This window comes from Pan paniscus, chromosome X (genome assembly GCF_029289425.2).
Source record: "Pan paniscus chromosome X, NHGRI_mPanPan1-v2.0_pri, whole genome shotgun sequence".
NCBI lineage: Eukaryota > Metazoa > Chordata > Mammalia > Primates > Hominidae > Pan > Pan paniscus.
Genome location: NC_073272.2, coordinates 22,546,153 through 22,568,332, shown reverse-complemented (window position 1 = coordinate 22,568,332; position 22,180 = coordinate 22,546,153).

The following is a 22,180-nucleotide window of genomic DNA, read 5'->3' as shown; positions in this document are numbered from 1 at the left end:
TTATTTTGAGATACATCCCATCAATACCTAATTCATTGAGAGTTTTTAGCATGAAGTGTTGTTGAATTTTGTCAAAGGCCTTTTCTGCATCTATTGAGATAATCATGTGGTTTTTGTCTTTGGTTCTGTTTATATGCTGGATTACATTTATTGATTTGCATATGTTGAACCAGCCTTGCATCCCAGGGATGAAGCCCACTTGATCGTGGTGGATAAGCTTTTTGATGTGCTGCTGGATTCAGTTTGGCAGTATTTTATTGAGGATTTTTGCATCAATGTTCATCAAGGATATTGGTCTAAAATTCTCTTTTTTTGGTTGTGTCTCTGCCAGGCTTTGGTATCAGGATGATGCTGGCCTCATATTGTCAAATTGTCCCTGTTTGCAGATGACATGGTTGTATATCTAGAAAACCCCATTGTCTCAGCCCAAAATCTCCTTAAGCTGATAAGCAACTTCAGCAAAGTCTCAGGATACAAAATTAATGTACAGAAATCACAAGCATTCTTATACACCAATAACAGACAAACAGAGAGCCAAATCATGAGTGAACTCCCATTCACAATTGCTTCAAAGAGAATAAAATACCTAGGAATCCAACTTACAAGGGACGTGAAGGACCTCTTTGTATTTCTGTGGGATCGGTGGTGATATCCCCTTTATCATTTTTATTGCGTCTATTTGATTCTTCTCTCATTTCTTCTTTATTAGCCTTGCTAGCGGTCTATCGATTTTGTTGATCTTTTCAAAAAACCAGCTCCTGGATTCACTAATTTTTTGAAGGGCTTTTTTTGTTTCTATTTCCTTCAGTTCTGCTCTGATTTTAGTTATTTCTTGCCTTCTGCTAGCTTTTCAATGTGTTTGCTCTTGCTTTTCTAGTTCTTTTAATTGTGATGTTAGGGTGTCAATTTTGGATCTTTCCTGCTTTCTCCTGTGGGCATTTAGTGCTATAAATTTCCCTCTACACACTGCTTTGAATGTGTCCCAGAGATTCTGGTATGTTGTGCCTTTGTTCTCGCTGGTTTCAAAGAACATCTTTATTTTTCTGCCTTCATTTCGTTATGTACCCAGTAGTCATTCAGGAGCAGGTTGTTCAGTTTCCATGTAGTTGAGCAGTTTTGAGTGAGTTTCTTAGTCCTGAGTTCTAGTTTGATTGCACTGTGGTCTGAGAGACAGTTTGTTATAATTTCTGTTCTTTTACATTTGCTGAGGAGTTCTTTACTTCCAACTATGTGATCAGTTTTGGAGTAGGTATGGTGTGGTGCTGAAAAAAATGTATATTCTGGTGATTTGGGGTGGAGAGTTCTATAGATGTCTATTAGGTCGGCTTGGTGCAGAGCTGAGTTCAATTCCTGGGTATCGTTGTTAACCTTCTGTCTCGTTGATCTGTCTAATGTTGACAGTGGGGTGTTCAAGTCTCCCATTATTATTGTGTGGGAGTCTAAGCCTCTTTGTAGGTCACTAAGGACTTGCTTTATGAATCTGGGTGCACAGAGGGAGTGTTTAAACCAGCCCTAGCCAGAAGGAAATTGCCAATCCCAGCAGTCGGTACTTGAGTTCTGGCAAGCCTCACCACCACTGGCTAAAGTCCTCTTGGGTGCTAAATAAACTTAAAAGGCAATCTGGGCCACAGGGCCTGCAACTCCTAGGGAAGTCCTAAGTGCTGAACTGAACTCAGAGCTGGTGGACTTTGGGGACACATAACCTACTGAGACACCAGCTGAGGTGGCTAAGAGAGTGCTTGCAGTACCCCTCCCCCAACCCCAGGCTGCAAAGCTTGTGGCTCCAAAAGAGACCCCTTCCTTTTGCTTGAGGAGAGAAGAGGGAAGAGTAAAGGGAACTTTGCTTTGCATTTTGGACACTGGATCAGCCACAGTAGAATAGGGCACCAGTCAGAATCATGAGACCCCTTTCTGGGCCCTAGCTCCCAGATCATATTTCTAGACACACCCCGGTCCAGAAGGGAACCTGCTGCCTTGAAAGGAAGGACCCAATCCAGGCAGGACCCACTACCTCATGAATAAAGAGCCCTTGGGCCCTGAATAACCTGCAGCAATACCCAGGTAGTATGCCATGGGCTTTGGGTGAGACTCTGAGACTTCCTGGTTTCATGTAAGACTCAGCACATTACCAGCTGTGGTGGCTATGGGGAGGGACACTTTTGGCTTGAGAAAAGCAAAGAGAAAAATAAGGGGGACTTTGTCTTGCACCTTAGGTACCAGCTGAGCCACAGAGGTGTAGAGCATCAAGTGGGCACATAGGGACCCTGATTCCAGGCCTTGGCTTTCGACAGCATTTCTGGGGCTTCCCTGGGCCAGAGGGGAGCCCACTGCCCTGAAGAGTGAGTCCTGGGCCTGGCAGCATTCACCACAATCTGACTGAAGAACCCTTGGGCCTTAAGTGAATGTCAGCAGTAGCCTGGCAGTACTCACCATGGGCCTGTGATGGTGGTGGCCACAGGATAAAATTCCTTTGCCTGTGGAAAGGGAAGGGAAGCATGGGAATGGCTGTTTCTCAAGGTATGCTTGCCAACTCAGCTTCAGTATAATAGAACACCAGGTAGACTTTTTAGTTTTTTGATGCCAGTCCCTGGCTCACAATTGACACCTCTATATCTATCTGGGGCTTCAGGGAATGTGTCACCATGAAGAGAAGCATAAAAGCCTGGCTGGCTTCAAACCCTGCTGATTGTAGAGACCAAATGATTCAGGAGATACAAAGAAAATTTAGGCAGATAGTGAGGGCGAAAGAGTCCTCAGCAAAACTTCCCTTCTAACAAAAAGCAGCCCAAGAAATCACTTCTCTTCTAAAGAGCAGCCTGGAAGATCGGGCTGCAAACGTAGATAAGGAAGCTGGAAGCTTGCATGGAGAGATGCCTGCAGCTACCCAGATAGAAAGGGCCACCTGGGGCCAGGCATGTCCACTATGGGAGCTCCACCTTCTCTCTCTTTAAGCACATGCACAGTAAGAAAGAAATAAGCAATATGGAGTGGCTACCTGCCTGCATAATAAAAGATTGGGGTGGGGACTGCCAGAGATTTCTGCCCTGTGCAGATGGCACACCTAGTCCTAACTGGTTTTTCATGCCCTATGTAGATCAGGTACCACCTCCCCAGTATCTCGTCTATAAAAACCCCTGCATTTCACTGCACATTGGCAGCCCTTTTTTCCAGGACCCCTCTCTGTATCAGAGAGCTATTCTCTTTCTTTTGCCTATTAAATTTCTGCTCTAAACCTCACCCTTTGTGTGTACACATACTTGATCTTTATGGCCATGAGACCTAGAACTTTGGGTGTTACCCCAGACAATCAGATCACTTCACAAGTAAAAGAAGGTTATAGAACACCAAGCAGATTTGAGGACTACCTCAAGGCATGTAATAATGAAACTCCTGAAGATCAAGGACAAGGAAAGGATCCTAAAACCGGCAACAGAAAATAAACAAATAGCATACAATAAAGCTCCAATACATCTGGCAGCAGACTCTTCAGTGGAAACCTTACAGGCAAGGAGAGAGTGGCATGGCATATTTAAAGTGCTGAAGGAGAAAAACTTTTATCTCACAATAGTATATCCAGTAAAAATATCCTTCAAACATGAAAGATAACAATAATAAAGGATATCTGGGCCGGGCATGGTGGCTCACACCTGTAATCCCAGCACTTTGGGAGGCTGAGGCAGGCAGATCATTTGAGGCCAGGAGTTCGAGACCAGCCTGGTCAACATGGGAAAATGCTGTCTCTACTAAAAATACAAAAATTAGCTGGGCGTGGTGGTGCATGTCTGTAATCCCAGCTACTTGGGAGGCTGAGACATGAGCATCACTTGAACCCAGGAGGCAGAGGTTGCAGTGAGCCAAGATCATGCCACGGTACTCCAGCCTGGGTGACAGAGCGAGACCCTGTCTCAAAAACAAACAAATAAAAAGGAATATCCCAGACAAAAGCTGAGGGATTTTATCACCTGTCCTACAATATATGCTAAAGGGAGTATTTCAATCAGAAAGAAAAGGAGGTTAATGAGCAATGAGAAATCATCTGATGGTACAGAATTCACTGGTAACAGTAAGTATACAGAAAAATGCAGAATATTATAACAATGTAACTGTGGTATGTAAACTACTCTTATCGTAAGTAGAAAGATTAAAAATGAACCAATCAAAAATAATATCTATAACAACTGTTCAAAACACAGACAGTACAATAAGATATAAATAGAAACAACAAAAAGTTAAAAAACCCAGGGGATTAAGTTAAGGTATAGAGCTTTTATTAGTTTTCTTTTAGCATGTCTGTTTGTTTGTTTGTTTGTTTATGCAAGCAGTGTGATGTTGTAATCAGCTAAAAATACTGGGTTATAAGATAATATTTTCAAGCCTCATGGTAACCTCAAATCAGAAAATATATAATGAATACACAAAAAATAAAAAGCAAAAAATTAAATCATACTACCAGAGAAAATAACCTTCACTGAAAGGAAGACAGGAAGGAAGGAAAGAAGGAAGATAAGACAGGAAAACAAATAATAAAATGGCAGGAGTAAGTTCTTATTAATAATAATATTGAATGTGAATGCACTCAACTCTCTAATCAAAAGACATAAAGTGACTGAATGGATTAAAAAATAAGAACCAAAAATCTGTTGCCTATAAGAAACACGCATTGTCTATAAAAATACACATAGACTGAATATAAAGGGATGGAAATAGATATTCCATGCCAGTGAAAACCAAAAAACAATAGGGCTAGCTATACTTACATGACACAAAATAGATTTCTAGACAAAAATAAAAAGAGACAAAGAAGGTCACTGTATAAGGTTAAAGACGTCAATTCAGCCAGAGGAGATAACAATTTTAAATATATATGCACCCAACACTGGAGAACCCAGATACATAAAGCAAATATTAGTAGAGCTACAGAGAGAGATAGACCCCAATACAATCATAGCTGGAGACTTCAACACCCAACTTCCAGCACTAGACAGATCTCCCAGACAGAAAATCAACAATGAATCATCAGGCTTAATCTGCACCATAGAATAAATGAACCTAATATATATGCACAGATTTCATTCAATGGTTACAGAATACACATTCTTCTCCTCAGCACATGTATTATTGTCAAGGAAAGACCCTACATTAGATTACAAAACAAGTGTTAAAACATTCAAAAAATTGAAATAACGTCAAGCATCTTCTCTGACCACAATGGAATGAAACTAGGAATCAATAACAGGAGGAATTTTCAAAACTATGCAAACATGTGGAAATTAAACAATATGCTCAGGAATGACTTGTGGGTCAGTGAAGAAATTAAGAAGGAAATTGAAAAATTTCTGGAAACAATTGATAATGGAAACACAATACACCAAAACCTATGGGATGCAGTGAAAGCAGTACTAAGAGGGAACTTTATAGCTATAGCTGCCTACATCAAAAAAGATGAAAAACTTCAAAGAAACAACCTAAGAGTACACCCTAAAGAACAAGAAAATTAAGAGCAAACCAAGCTGAAAATTAGTAGAAAAGACATAATAAAGATGATTGCATAAATAGATACAATTGAAATGAATAAAACAGTACAAAAAATCAATGAAACAAAAAGTTGGTTTTTGAAAAGATAAACAAAATTGACAAAAAAGAGAGAAAATACAAATAGATAAAATCAGAGATGAAAATGATACAGTTGATACCACAGAAACTGAAAGGATCGTTAGTGGCTACTATGAGCAACTATATGGCAATAAATTGGAAAATCTAGAAGAAATCGATAAATTCCTAGACACATACAACCTACCAAGATTGAACCATAAAGTCCAAAACCTGAAAAGGACAATAGCACGTAACAAGATCAGAGTCATAATACAAAGTCTCCCAAAAATAAAAGCCCAGGACTTGATGGCTTCACTGCTGAATTCTAGCAAATATTAGTTCTTAAAGAAGAACTAATACCAATCCTACTCAAACTATTCTGAAAAATAGAGGAGGAAGTAGTTCCAAACTAAATTCTACAAGGCCAGTATTATCCTGATATCAAAACCAACAAAAAGATACATCAAAAACTCTAGGCCAATATCACTGATGAATATTGATGAGAAAATCCTCCATAAAACACTAGCGAACTTAACAAAACACTGAAAAGATCATCCATCATGGCCAAGTGGGATTTATCCCAAGGATACAAGGATGATTCAACATGTGAAAATAAATTAATGTGATACATCATGTCAACAGAATGAAGGACAAAAGCCATATGATCATTTCGATTGATGTAGAAAAGGCATTTGACAAAGTCCAACATCTCTTCATGATGAAAACCCTCAAAAAACTGGGTGTAGAAGGAACATACCTCAACATAATAAAAGCCATATATGATAGATCTATAGCTAGTATCATATTGATTGGGGAAAAACTGAAAGCCTTTCCTCTAAGATTGGGAATAGGACAAGGATGTCTACTTTCACCACTGTTGTTCAACATAGTACTGGAAGTCCTAGCTAGAGCAATTAGACAAGAGAAAGAAATAAAAAGCATCCAAATTTGAAAGGGGAAAGTCAAATTATCCTTATTTGCAGATGATATGATCTTATATTTGGAAAAACCTAAGGATTCCACCAAAAAAGGACTATTACAACTGATAAACCAATTCAGTAAAGTTTCACGATACAAAATCAACATAAAAAATTAGTAGCATTTTTATATGCCAAATTGAACACTCTGAAAAAGAAATTTAAAAAGTAATCTCATATATAATAGCTACAAATAAAATTAAACACCTAGGAATTAACCAAAAAAGTGAAAGATCTGTACAATGAAAACTATAAACTGCTGATGCAAGAAATTAAAGAAGATGCAATAAAATGGATAGATATTCCATGTTCATGGTTTAGAGGAATCAATATTGTTAAATGTCCGTACTACCCAAAGCAATTCACAGATTTAATGTAATCCCTATGAAAATATCAATGACATTCTTCACAGAAACAGAAAAGACTATCCTAAAATTTATATGGAACCACAGAAGACCCAGAATGGCCAAAGCTATCCTAAGCAAAAAGAACAAAACTGTAGGAATCACATTACCTAACTTCAAATTATACCCCAGAGCTATTGTAACCAAAACAGCATGTTACTAGCATAAAAATAGAGACATAGGCCAGTGAAACAGAATAGAGAACCCAGAAACAAATCCATACATCTATAGTAAACTCATTTTCAACACAGGTTTCAAGAACACACCTTAGGAAAAGGACAGTCTTTTCAATAAATCGTGCTGGGAAAACTTAACATCTGCATGCAGAAGAATGAAACGAGATCTCTATCTCTTGCCATATACAAAAATCCAATCAAAATGGATTAAAGACTTAAGACCTCAAACTATAAAACTGCTGAAAGAAAACACTGGGGAAACTTTCCAGGACATTTGTCTGGGCAAAGACTTCTTGAATAATACCTCACAGGCACAAGCAACCAAAGCGAAAATGGACAAATGGGATCACATCAAGTTAAAAAGCTTCTGCACAGCAAACGAAACAATCAACAAAGTGAAAAGACAACCCACAGAATGGGAGAAAATATTTGCAAGCTACCCATCTGACAAGGGATTAATAACCAGAATATATAAGGAATTCAAACAACTCTATAGGAAAAAGTCTAATCATCCGATTTAAAATGGGAAAAAGATCTGAATAGACATTTCTCAAAAGAAGACATACAAATGGCAAATAGGCATATGAAAAGATGCTCAACACTATTGTCATCAGAGAAATGCAAATCAAAACTACAATGAGATATCTCACCCCAGTTAAAATGATTTTTATCCAAAAAGTCCGGAAATAATGAATGCTGGTGAGGATGTAGAGAAAAGGGAACCCTTCTACACTGTTGGTGGGAATGTAAATTAGTACAGCCACTATGGAGAATAGTTTGGAGGTTCCTCAAGAAACTAAAAATAAAGCTACCATAAAATCCAGCAATCCCACTCCTAGGTATATACCCAAAAGAAAAGAAATCTGTATACTGAAGAGATATCTGAACGCTCATGGTTTTGCAGCACTATTCACAATAGCCAAGATTTGGAAGCAAAGTTAAGTGTCCATCAACAGATGAATGGATAAAGAAAATGCAGTACATGTACACAATGCAGTACTATTCAGCCATAAAAAATAATGAGATCTTGTATTTGCAACAACGTGGACAGAACCAGAGGTCATTATGTTAAGTAAAATAAGTAAGGCATAGAGAGACACACTTCACATGTTCTCACTTATTTGTGGAAGCTAAAAATTAAAACAATTGAACTCATGAAATGGAGAGTAGAAAGATGCTCACCAGAGACTGGGAAGGGTGGAGTTGGGGGCAGTGGGAATGCTTAAGGGGTACAAAACAATAGTTAGAAAGTATGAATAAGACCTAGTATTTGATAGCACAACAGGTGGCTATAATAAAAAATAATTTAACTGTACATTTTTAAATAACTGAAAGTGTATAATTGGATTTTTTGTAACACAAAGGATAAATGCTTGAGGTGATAAATACCCCATTTACCCTGATGTGGTAATACACTGCATGCCTGTATCAAATATCTCATGTAACCGAGAAATATATACACCTACTGTGTACCCACAAAACTTAAAAATTAAAATTAGAAAAAAAACAAAAGAAACAAATATTAGCCTTAAAAGAGGTTTACTAAGTACTATGTACCTATGTTACAAATTAATGTGTGCCGTCCTAATTTTAGTTTACTTTTTTGTCAAATATTTTAGATTCTTGGGAAGATAATCTCAATTTCTTTTTGTGACAGTTATAAAATCATCAATTAAAATTCAGTTGAATTTAAAACCAAAAAAAATCACATAACAAATGAGTGATGACCTGAAATTTATTTTATATATAATATAATATAATATAATATAATATAAAATATATATAAATATATATATAATATAATATATATAATATATATAAATATATATATAATATAATATATATAATATATATAAATATATATAATATATATATATAAATATGTATATATATAATACTTTCAGTTCTAGGGTACATGTGCACAACGTGCAGGTTTGTTACACATGTATACATGTGCCATGTTGGTGTGCTGCACCCATTAACTCGTCATTTACATTAGGTATATCTTCTAATGCTATCCCTCCCCCTTCCCCCCACCCCACAACAGTCCCCACTGTGTGATATTCCCCTTCCTGTGTCCAAGTGTTCTCATTGTTCAATTCCCACCTATGAGTGAGAACATGTGGTGTTTGGTTTTTTGTCCTTGCTATGGAATACTATGCAGCCATAAAAAATGGTGAGTTCATGTCCTTTGTAGGGACATGGATGAAGCTGGAAACCATCATTCTCAGCAAACTAACGCAAGGACAAAAAACCTGGAATTTAAATCCAGGTAATGTGATTATAAGGGTCAAGTGTTTAAGCATTCTGTTGTCTGGTATCACATTCTAACAAGATTAACAGTGAATATAAGTACATTGTTATCATAAATCCATTCAGATTGTCACAATACTTTATTACCTGCTATTTGTTAAGCCACTCAAGAGATAGAGCACTTCCCCTTTGCTCTGTGTTTCAGCTGCTTGAGCTCCGTTCTGTTTTGTAAATTGTTAGCATCTAAATACAAACCATAGAGAGAAATAATTCCTTATTTCCAGCACCTCACCTGTCTCCCACGTTCTATTTAGAAATCACCTTACCAGTTGATTACTCCATACTAGTGTCTAAGCCTCCTCCAGAAAAGCTTTCTACCTGAAATGCTGCTCAAAAAGGTAGTTGCCTACCAAGTTGAAAAACTGTTTGGCAGTATCTACTAAAGTTGAACGTACATCTATCCTATAATCCAACCATTCCATTTCTGTTAGGTATATACCTAACAGAAATGAATACCTATATTCACCAAAATAAATGTATTACAATATTCATAGCAGCATCACTTGTGGTAGTGGCTACAAAATGGGGGCAGGGGGACAAAACAAAGGACCATCAAAAGTATATAAGTAAATTGTGTTGTAGTCATACAAAAATAATACACAGCAATGAAAATGAACAAATTACAGCTATGTGCAAAAACACATAGCAAATACATGCAAAAGTCGCATAAACATAATATTGAACCAAAGAAGTAAAACCCAAAAGAGCGTATAGAGGACAATTCCATTTATATAAAGTTCACAAACAAGCAAAAGTAATCTATGATACTTAAGGTCAGATTAATGGTTTTCCTTGTTTGTGTTGGGAGGGCAGTATAAGTGACTGGAAGGGGACATGAGCAAGGCCTCTAGGTTCTGGTAATGTTCTACTTATATGGATGTTGGTTACCTTAGTGTTCAATTTGTGAAAATTCATCAAGTTGCATAGTTATTTACTTTTGCAGTTTTCTATATTATAATTCAATTTAAAAATTCAAAAGAAATTAACCCCTCACTCTGTTTCCCCACCAAACTCCAAAACTTTTTGCAAGGCTGCTGAGAGTGTTGCTTTCTTTCATTGACCCTTCTCTTCAGCATCCACTCAAAGATTGCTTTGTGGGAAACAGATAAAACCAGTTTTTCCAACAGTAAGGACTTATCAAAATTCTTTCTACCACAATCAAATGCATACATCCCTTCCTTCCTATTGCTCCATATGAGAATAGAAAGTAAAGATTGAAAATAAAAATGTGAGACTTGCACCCAACAATGTCTTTAGGTAGAAATGAGTACCTCTGACAAGGTAATCCGAAGGGGACAGGCTTGGAGAATGAGTCACCCAGCAAGACCTGCATTCAACATAAAGCAAAGCAGCAAACAACACAGGTGTTAAAAGGCTTTCATTTTGTTTTGTTTTATAATTCAGTTTGCTAAGAAAAAATAATTGACCTTGGCCTGCCTCCACTGGTAGGTAAGGTTCCGTATATTGAACTACAGCCTCCAAAACCCAGCAGCCACCACAGTCATTAGAACTACCACTAAGTGTATATACACTAAAACCAGAGACCAGCTGGTTAAAACAGCTTCAAATGTGTTGCTCTTTCCGTACATCTTCAAATTCATCAATTAAGCAATTTAAATCCTAAGACAAGAGAGTAGCCAGCTGAAGTTTTTCTTTTTGGATGCTTTAGGCAATTATGATTTTTTTTTTTTTTTTTTTTTTTTTTTTTTTTACTCACACAGCAAAGCAGTTCCCTGTAGGATTGTAACCCACCCATCATTGTTTATCATTCAGTTTTGCTGTTTGCTCAGAATTCCTAGGTACAGCAAAAACCAGAAAAATCTATGAAATTTCTTTGCTTATGTTTATCAGAAGAAATGCATTTGTTGTTGCTTCCTTTAGACATATATGGATTTTGTGTCCAAATTGAGCCGTCTAACCCCAAGCAGAGAGTAGTCGCTGAATATTAACAGAGGAAGGACTTAGTGCCTGGGCTAACCAAAGTATAACCTTTGGATAGCAAAGTTGACATTGCCTGGGAGATTGTTGGAAATGCAGTCTCTTGGGTCCTGCCCACACCTACCAAATTAGACTGTTCAGGTCTCCAGATTATATATATATTCATGTTTGAGAAGCACTGCTGTAGAGTATACAGAAAATACTTGGCTGCTCTAAGCAGTACACAAAGAATGTTTCCCATTTTGTATTAAACATAGCACATTCTTTCTTGTAGCATAAAAATAGGTACCAGTTTGGAAGCTGTGTTCCAACCCTCTCTAACCACAGAGAAGAGAAGCTCCTGCCCCTAACCAGATTATGAGTAGATGCAGCCTAATAAAATTCCCTAAGTGGCCAGAAGCTTTATCTCTTTATTTGTGTTCTGTCAAAAGGACAAAATGAGGCCAGGCACAGTGGTTCACGCCTGTAATCCCAGCACCTTGGGATGCTGAGGCAGGCAGATCACTTGAGGTCAGGAGGTTGAGACCAGCTTGGCCAACATGGCAAAACTGCATCTCTACTAAAAATACAAAAATTAGCAGGGCGTGGTGGTGTGGGCCTGTAGTCCCAGCTACTCAGGGGGCTGAGGTAGGAGAATCGCTTGAACCTGGGAGGCGGAGGCTGCAGTGAGCCAAGATCTCGCCACTACACTTCAGCCTGGGTGACAGAGTGAGACTCCATCTCAAAAAAAAAAAAAAGAAAAAAGAAAAAAAAAGGCAAAATGAATTGCTTTCAAGGAAGCTAGAAGTGTGAGGAATCATGAGTAAAGACTATCATTATTGCCCACTTATAAACCCTGGGCAGAAGAGGGATAGAAGCACACATACTGCTGACTACATGTCTGTTTTTAGAAGACCTCTGCCTTGCGGGCGGGGGGACCACTGTAACGCTGAAGAAAATTACACTATTTCTATCTGTGTCAAAAATTGCTTATCATTTCCAGTATCCATTCTCCCCTTCTTCCTTTTAATAATCTCCCACAACATATAGAGATTTATCAGGCAACATAGCTGTCTAGCTAGAGACTACATTTCCCATCTTGCCTTGCCGGTAAGTGTGGCCATGATACTAAATTGTCGCAATAGAATGTGAACAAGAGGATGTATATACCTCCATATCCCCTCTTTAAAAGGAAATTGTCTGTCCTACCTGCCTCCCTTGTTCCTTTGCTTTGTGCGGAAATGCAGATGTGGTGCTTGGAGAATAGGTTTGACCATCTCTATAAGGGCAACATCTAGAGCAGAAAGCTGAAACAATGTGTCTACAAAGCAAAATGCCAACAAGAAACAAGCTAATTTTCCCTGTAGAGTCTTAGAATGGCTGAGAAATCAGAGGCACAAATACCTCAGAAGGTAGGGTGAAATATAGGAAAACTGATTGAAAATGTGCATGAGGGAAAAGTAGACTCCTCAGATCCTCTCTATAACCCTGCCCAGCTAGCCATCTCCACTCCACAACCCAACAGAAGCCAGGAGGTTTTGTCTCTGGAACAGCCAAGCCTGAGAGGCTCCAGAGCCTGGTACAATAAAGGGTATAGAAGAGAAGCAGGACTGAAATATTAAAAGTTCCCTTTCTTGTCTTCTAGAACACTCTCAGACAGGTTTCTAAACTTCCAGGCAGGAAATTAGAAAATTCTTTTCTGAAGAAACAATCCCAACAGAAAAGATTATAGATGCTCATATTTGAGGGTTCCCCAACAAAATGGCTGGACCCTCTCTAATCACACAGAGCTTTTCATTAGCTTTTCAGCATTTTATTCTTAAATATGAAAAAACATCTTAAGATAATAGATGTTTTGAATAGCTTCTAACATAACTGTCAGAGACCAAAACAAACATACCAAAAAGAAATGGAGAAAAAGAAATTTTAAAATAAGAGCAATAATAATGCAAAAATAATAGGAGAGGATAAAAGAAAACCTTGCATCTATTAATCAATAATATAATGTTACAAAAGAAATGACAAAACGCTTCAAAGCTTTTGGAAGTTAAAATTATGATAGCCAGAATAGAAAATATTTAATAGATGGATTGAAAGATAAACATGAGAAAATCTCTCATAAAGGAAAACAGAAAGACCTAGAAAGTAGGAAGGGGAAGATAAGAAAGTGAGATGATCAGCTTGGAACATCCAATATCTGACTCTTAAGAATTTCAAAATAAAAATAGGTGAAAAGGAGGTAAATAAATTATAAAGGAGATAATGCTAGAACATTTCCTTCAAATAATAAAAAAATAAGTTTCCAGAGTACAAGAGTTCACCAAATGCCAAGTACAGTATAGAACACAAAAGCTAAATATCAACAAGGCACATCATTTTAAAAGCTAGACTAACAGCGATAAACAGAAGAACCCTAGAAAATCCCAGAAAAATAAAGGTTGCACACAAAGAATCAGGAATCAGTCTACAATCTAACTTCTCTGCAGCAACACTGGAAGCTGGAGCAATGCCCACAACATTTTGATGGAAGATTATTTCCATTCTGGAATTTCAGTTTCAACCAAACTAACATTCAAGAGTCAGAAGAATAAGTGTTTTTTCAGTCATGAAAAAGTTCTAAAATGTGTTTGCAGAAAGCTACTCCAGGACTTGCTTAACAAACACAAGGGAAAGTGGAGGGCCTGGGATCCAGGAAACAGGGTATTCAACAGAGAAGAAGACAGAAAGCAGAATTTCCTTATGAACAGAGGAAACTGTGATAGGAAAACAGCCGCATAGATGTTCTACAGAACAACTAGTGCAGATTGAATCAGGATAAAAGGAGACTCTGGGACAGATGACTTGTGAGGGAGTGGAGGAGAGGTGGAACTGATAGATTGCTTGATATCTTTGATAGAGAAGCACCTATAGCTCTGTGGGAGAGGACTTTTTAAAACTTTTATTTTAGTTTCAGGGGTACATGCGCAAGTTTGTTCTATAGATAAATTGCATGACATGCCATGTCACAGGGGTTTGGTATACAGATTATTTCATCACCTGGGTAATAAGTATAGTATCTGATAGGTAGTTTTTTGTTTCTCACCCTCTATCCTCAAATAGGCCCCAGTGTCTGTTGTTCCCTTCTTTGTGTTCATGTGTACTCGGTGTTTAGCTCCCACTTATAAGTGAAAAGATGTGGTGCTTGGTTTCTGTTCCTGCATTAGTTCACTTAGGATAATGGCCTTCAGCTCCATCCATGTTGCTGCAAAGGACATGATCTCAGAGTTTGGAAAGAATTAGTGATTGGTTCATATAAAACTAAGTAAACAGAAAGAAAGTGTAACCATTACCTAGAGAAAAAAATTATAATGAAGGAAATGGAATTATTGCATACTATTTGTCTCAGCTGTGAACAATTTTACATAGTCATTGCTATGGTGGGATATGGGTTGTTTTGCCCTGCCAAGTCTCATGTTGAAATTTGATCCCTAATGGAGGTGGGGCCTAGTGGGAGGTGTTTGAATCCTGGAGATGGATCCCTCATGAATGGCTTGGTGCCATTCTCATTCAGGAATGAGTGGGATCCCACTTAGTTCCCTGGAGAATCAATTTTTGAAAAAGGCCTGGCACTTCCTCATCTCTCACCCCATGATCTCTGCACGTGCTGGTTCCCATTTGCTTTCAGCCATGAGTGGAATCAGCCAGAGCCCCTCGCCAGATGCAAATGCTGGCACCATGCCATGCTTCTTGCACAGGCTGCAGAACCATAAGTGAAATAAACCTCTTTTAAAATAAATTGCAGGTCTCAGATATTCCTTTTTAGCAACACAAATGGACTAAAGTAGTCATAATGTTTAATACAGAATATTAATTTAATGAAAAGTTATGATGTGACTATATTGGGACAATAAGGAGAGGGACTGCACTGGTGTGTGGATGTGTGTAAGAGTACTAAATTCTGATCCATTGTAGGAAGTCAATCTACAATGTATAAAATCAATAAAGAAATCATACTATAAACATTTTGTATATAATTATGTAGGCAAATAGAAAAAATAACTAAAAGACTTGACAAAATAGTTTTCTCTAAGGAGTTGTTCTTGAGGATAGAGAGTGGTAGAGTAGTAGCTATTTTTTTCTTACAAGGTTTGTAATGCTAATTGTGCTTTTAAAATTAAAGTAATCTATTAGTTTGGTAAAAGTTAAAATAAAAATACAGGCAAGTCAACAAATTACCCCTCTCAGAAGTATTCTACAATTTGTACTCTCTCTCTCTCTCTCTCTCTCTCTAGCTTCCGCTTCCTTTCTCTAATTGTAGCTTGAAAGGAATTATTTTTTGTTAAGAAATTTTAGGCATTCAGAAGCAAGTGAGCACTATATATTTGTAGTGAGCTGAGTAGTGTACTATTTGTATGTGCATCGGGTAACATTGCAACTGTAATTTCTAAACAGGGTCAGCATTCTTGAGCAAACAGATATGACAGCATGCTTAAAGGATGAAAATCAAACCCAATGGCATTTGAACAGAAGTCACAGTTCTAAAAGTAGAATGAAGATTAGAAGGCCTGGATAAAGGAGTTTCAGATATGAACTTGAGCCTCTGTGTCCTAATCATTCAGGAATCTTACTTTCCTAGCCAAGAATCATCATCAATTTCATCTGACACAAGAGGCAGTCTTCCTCCAGGCAGTGCCAGATAAATGAGGCAGAATGGCACAGATCCAGAGCAGAGCCATGTGAGGCCAACAGTCGGATGGGCATAAAGGAAGCCAGGCCGAAAAGAGCCCTTCAGTTTTGATCACTCATTATCCTGACTTAGTGGTTCCTCAGCTGTCTTTGTTACAGCCGGGAGCAGTGACCAGTGGAGCATTCAGTCAACAAATGTTATCATCTCTGCAATAATAATCATGTTATCATCCGTTATATGGTGTTTGTTCTGAGAGAAGTTTCAGAAGGCTTAGGAGTTCGATTTGGGAAAAACCAAGAGGAGAAAAGAGATGTAAGCAGGCCAAGTATGCCAGTAGGGGGTGGAAAACAAGAGGCCACATGGAGTCCAAGACTGGGATAAAGAGATAAAAGAGAAGTGGCAGTGAGGAAAGTGGCACAGTGTATATGAGAAGAGCTAGAAATAAAGAAACTGGTGTCACAGTAGTGTTGAGAGTAGGAGAGGGGTCTTTCTTCCACAGTCACATTATATCTACCTTGCCATGTGTTCTTCAAAAGGATAGCCCATTGAAAAGATTTTTGGTTATATAACAGATGCTGTCAAAGTTCCTCCCACATCCTCTCTGATCACCTTACCATATCAGTGCGTACCAGCCTGACTTCCAATGGCTGGTATGTACATCTTTGCCAGAGGGCTGATCTGGGGCTGCCAGAAACAGCTTTGTGCCCACCTCCACACACACTCACACAACAGTGTCTGAGAACCAACATTCCTTCAGGGCAGCCTTAAACTGATGGCTGATGGGTATAGAGGTATAAATACCTCAGATACCCAGATTTTGGGGTGGGTTATGCTGAGATGTGTGTTTTAATCCATTTCCAAAGCTTCCCAATGGGAGTAAATTTTAGTTGACAACCACGGTAACTGGTTTTTAAAAGGCATCTCTTATTGGCTATCTTTCCTTCCCTATATTACCTCCCCACCTTCAGCCAGTGTTCCTGTACCTCCTTAATAGACTACGTACATTCAGTTCTTGTCTTACAGTCTGCCTCTGTTGGAACCCAACTAAGACAATCTTCTACTCACTTTCACACATGACCAGTATCAAAAATAGAGTTGTGGTGTATTATGTCTGCTAACTACAATAGGGGCAAGAACATCCCTGATAACAGAGAAAGGATAACTGGTAACTACAGCTCCTTCTCAAGCTGCACCCCTTTCTGTGAAAAACGTCCTCTTTCTATCTAATGGGATCAATCGGCACAGGGTAAACAATTGAGGAAATTTAATTCAAACAAGAGGATCTCTAGACATGATGATAAACTCAAGGCAGAGTCTCAGGCTGTAAGGGGTAATAAAAATTCATTTTTTATATAAGATTATATTCCACCCACACAGTTTGGAGCAACATGCTACATGCCAACCACTGTATGGTATTTATCATATTATACGTAGGAGCAATCACAGAAATAACACTAGCACTACTCTACAGAAGATAAATATCATCATTTATATTATAGGTCTAAGATCTATAATATATTTATTTGTAATAAATAACTAATATCATAGGCCTATGGCATATAATCACTGTTAAGTAGGTAGTTGTGTTAATACCTAGAGTGCCAGTGGAGGGAGCCACTTGCAGGTCCTTGTTTGAGGGCCTGAAGGACCTTTATGGCAGGACAATGCTTGGAAAGTAGAGCCTAGGGAACAGTTTCCACCCCTGCTATAAAGGTATCAGAGCCCTTAGAACAACCCCTTAAGCCCTCAGAGTGAGGGTTTTTCAGAAGAACAATCTCATTCTGATGAGAGAGAGTTTAGGTGTATCCCTGGCCCAAGAACAGTGTTCATAGCTGAATGGAAAGAGAGATTGGGTTTCTCATAGAAGAATAAACCTCAGAACACCTTCTAGATTGGATCCCTCATTGGAGACCAGACCATGAAGACCTCATTGGAGACCTTTTCCAATGAAAAGGACATTATAAGTAAGAGTAAATGAGACAAGAGAGTTAATTCTCTAGCATGATTCTAAAACCCTCAGAGAACAATGAAGATCTATCTTAAGACATAATAAAAATACAGCCACAGCACTTGCTCTCACTTGCGCTCAATGACTGGGTAAATGCAGGAGTGGCTTTAGACACATCAAACAGCAGAGGATTTAGTCTCCCAAATACTTTAATAAACATTTATTTAGCATACACATGTAACAGCGCAGTACTATGCTATGTACCAAAGATATAGTGTTCAGTGATGAAAAGTACCCTCACATGGTACTTACAATGTGCCAGGCACTGTTCTTGTTTATAAGATTCACACGCATGCCTATGAGATTGGTATCATTGTCATCCCCTTTTTGAACATGGGGCACAAAGGTTAAGTGACTTGCCCAAGGCCATACAACTGGCCAGTGGTAGGCATAGGATTTGAACCGAGCAATCCGCTGCCTCCCAGTCATAGCCCCTATTGCCCTATTGTCTTGGAGTTTATATTCTTGTGAGCTAAGAAGACCTTATATAAGACATTAATCATATTTGCAATGATTTAATTTCAATCATAATCTAGACCTTGTAGGAGGTGTTATATACAGAGTGCCCTGAGCATGTTCACCAGCTTATTCATTCCACAAACATACTGATTGCATAGTCTGTGCCAGGTTCTGTGGGAGATACTGGCAATTTAATGAGAGTAAAACAGATACCTCCTTTGCTGTCTTGTGGCAGGGGGAAGGGGTGTCAGACATTACTTGAATAATGACACACATTTACATGTGATTACAAAGGCGGCAAATGCTTTGAAGGAAAGTACTGAGAGTTATAAGAGCATATAATGGGAGGACTTGACATTTAAAATGAGATCAAATGAGATCTCAAGGATGAGTAACATTTATCTTGATGAAGAAGAAAACACATTTCAGGAAGGCATGTGCCAAGGCTCTGAGGTAAGAAAAAAAATCTAAGACACTGAGAGGAGCCAGTGGGGCTGGACCCAGTGAAGGAGGGAGAGAGTGGCATGCAAAGAGCTAGGGATGGCTGGCAGGGATCACATGACTTACCGGGCAACCTGGACACTTTTGAAAATGAAAGCAGCATTGATACTTAAGCCAGGACAAAAGGCATAAACAGGTATTAAACTGGGTGAACTGGGACAGATGTGACCTTAATATTGGCCTTGGAAAGATTTCATTTTCTAGCCGAAACACAGTAAGAAGCCATTGAATGATTTTAAACGAGGAGGAAGGGAACGTATAATTGTGTTTTGTTATGATTATTATTTTTAATAACACTCTAGCTGTAATGGGGAGAATAGATAAGAAGGCAGCAATCATGAGTGCAGGGAGACAAATAAGGACATTATAACAACAGTCCAGGTGAGAAATGATGGTGGTTTGGATGAGGGTGAAAATAATAGAAATGGAAAGAAGCAAATGGAGCCTAGTGGTGATGAGTAGTAAAATCAACACAATTTGGAGTTTGATTGGATTTTAGAGTAGAGGATGACACAGGAGCAACCTGGAAACCACTTAACAAGGGTAGAAGTGAGAGAGAAATGGCCAAAGAATTAAAAATGAAAGAAATGACCAAACAAAATGGCTGTCCAGGGCCATTTGACTGCCCACAAGGAATTTAAAGGGTTCTAAGAAAGCTGCTATCCCAGCGTCGGTGGTTACTTTTCACAGCTCCAGCGTTCTCCACCATGGCTTGTGAATACAAGCCAATTCTTGCTTTCTAAACCCATGTGCATAATTAATGAATACAGGTATATCTGGAAGGCCTAGAACTCATCAAGTGTCAGGAGCAGGAGCAAGGATGGCAATGTGCTATCAGAGAGGAAATGTATTTAGAAAATGATTTAGAAGAGAAGGAAGGAAGTTGCCTTGTGAAAGAAATAGGTCTTCCAAATAGAAGAAATGGCATAGGTAAAGAAATCCAGTTGGGTTGTGTGTTAAGGGTATGTTAGTGGGTTTCCAAAATTGTTATCATTAACATTTGAGGAGGTCTTTCTTTTTTAAAATAAAAGTAAAAAAATAAGAAATGACCCAAAAGTAGTTTCCCTTCCAAATTAATCATATTCCCTTTTCTGAACCACTTTCAGATGCCGTCTGATGTTGTCCCAACTGAAACAACCAAATTGGAGGAAAAAGCATTCCTTAAAGGAAATTGTACAAAGTGCACTGATTTTCCTTGTGGATAAGTGAAGTCAGATCATAATGTTCTCTTAGCAAGCATACCTCTTTTTTCTTATGGTTGCTAATTTACTTATGTCTGAGGCTGATCAAATAAACTCTGTTTAAAACATCTCTCAAGCAAAGTCAAGTTGCTCTTATGTTATTGATTTTAATCAAAATGGAAATAATCTGTAATTTGTTATCCCTTCCAAAATTATAATCTTCAGTCTCATTTAATGCAGACATAAGAGTGCAAGTATGAGCAGAAATCTTAATTGTTATTGATATTTCTATAATGTCTCTATTTTCATATTCAGCTGCTTTGGGTAAGGCTGACAGTTCATTATTTTTACCAAGAGTTCAAAAGGGGAAAAACAGAGAGTGATGTTTCATAACAATTTGTCTTTACCAGGTAACAAATGAATAATTCAAAGTTAAAGATATTTAGTCTTGGGATTAAATCTGGAGATAAGTTAGTCCTATCCTCTTATTTTGAAAACTTAGAAAGTAAAGCTCAGAAATCATTTGCCCAAAATTGTATGGCAGAGTCAGAATACGATCTCTGCTTCCAGATACCCAGGCTCCACTCATTCTACCACATTTAATAATTCTAAAACTTCGTTGTGCTTCAAGCCTCATGGAGTGTCTAACAAGCCTCACAGAGTGAGAAGAAATAATGGTTTTTTAAATTAGTATTTTCCAGAAGGAAAATGTTCATCTTTTAACAAGTGTTCAATTTCTTCTAACATCAATATTCAATCAATGTTCATCTCTTTTAACATGAAACCAACTATAACTTATTTGGCAATTATATTGTACTGAGAAAGACTTTTCTGTAGTAGAACAGAGCTAATTTGATGAAAACTTCACAAATTCAATCTTAGGTTGCATTCTCATTTAACCTTCCCTCAAATTTAAATCAGAGAAACCAACTTTCCCTGAAGCAGTAGAAAATAATAAACAAGGTGTTTATTTGTTATTTTTAAGTACAAAGCTAACCAAAGAAATGGCAAGATTAATTTGTACTTTATTTTGTTTAAAGCTTTTGAAGAGGAATTACATTCATCATGTGTGTTCAAATAAATATCTGTGCCACCTCAGTTCTTCATTGCTGAAAAATAGCATGGAGCTCCATAAAGATTTATAGACGAAAATGTATTAATTCAAAACTTCTTTAATATAGGAAATAAATAATAATTGCATCTGGTTTAAAATGTTGTGATATTTCTATTTTATAAGAAACAACATACAAATTATTGGTGACACAAATTACTTCATCTTGAATCCTGTCAAGATTTCAGTCAGTTCCTCTCACAATCAGTTCCCCTTACTCACTGGTTGTGAAATAAATTAGGAATTTCAGTTACGAATTAACTAATTGGCTAATATTTATAAAACATGATTTCAAATCTTCCAAAAACTATCTTAGCTACAACCTTAAACTACCATCCTGTCTCATTTATTTTTGAACATCAAACATCTCGGAAGAGTACCGTCCCTCCCTTGGCTTCCACTTCATTTCAGTCTATTTTTAACCCCTACCTCCATTGAAACTGCACTCTTAAAGGTCACTAATGAATAGCTAGCCTTCTCCTCCAACTAACCAAATCTTTTGGTCCTTTTTCAATTGTCATTCTTACTGACATTTATCCACAACGCTTAACATTATTGGTGTTGATACTGTTCCTTGTCATCTAGGATGCTACACTATCTTGATTTCTTCATTTTATTGAGTCAACAGCACTACTAATCAGAATAGGGAGCCATGGAGTCTCTCACTTTAAAGAAGGGGAAAACACCGATGGTAGTTAGAAATAAAATAAGACAGTACATGTAGAGGGGAATGTGTTATGGTGAGTGAGTCATTGAAGACAAACAAACTGAAGACAGAAAAACAGAGTTAATTAAGGTCCCAGTGGAAGCTGAAACTGTATATGCTCAACACCAGATTTCCTGTCGCCCCTTTGAGAAATGCCTTCATATTGATT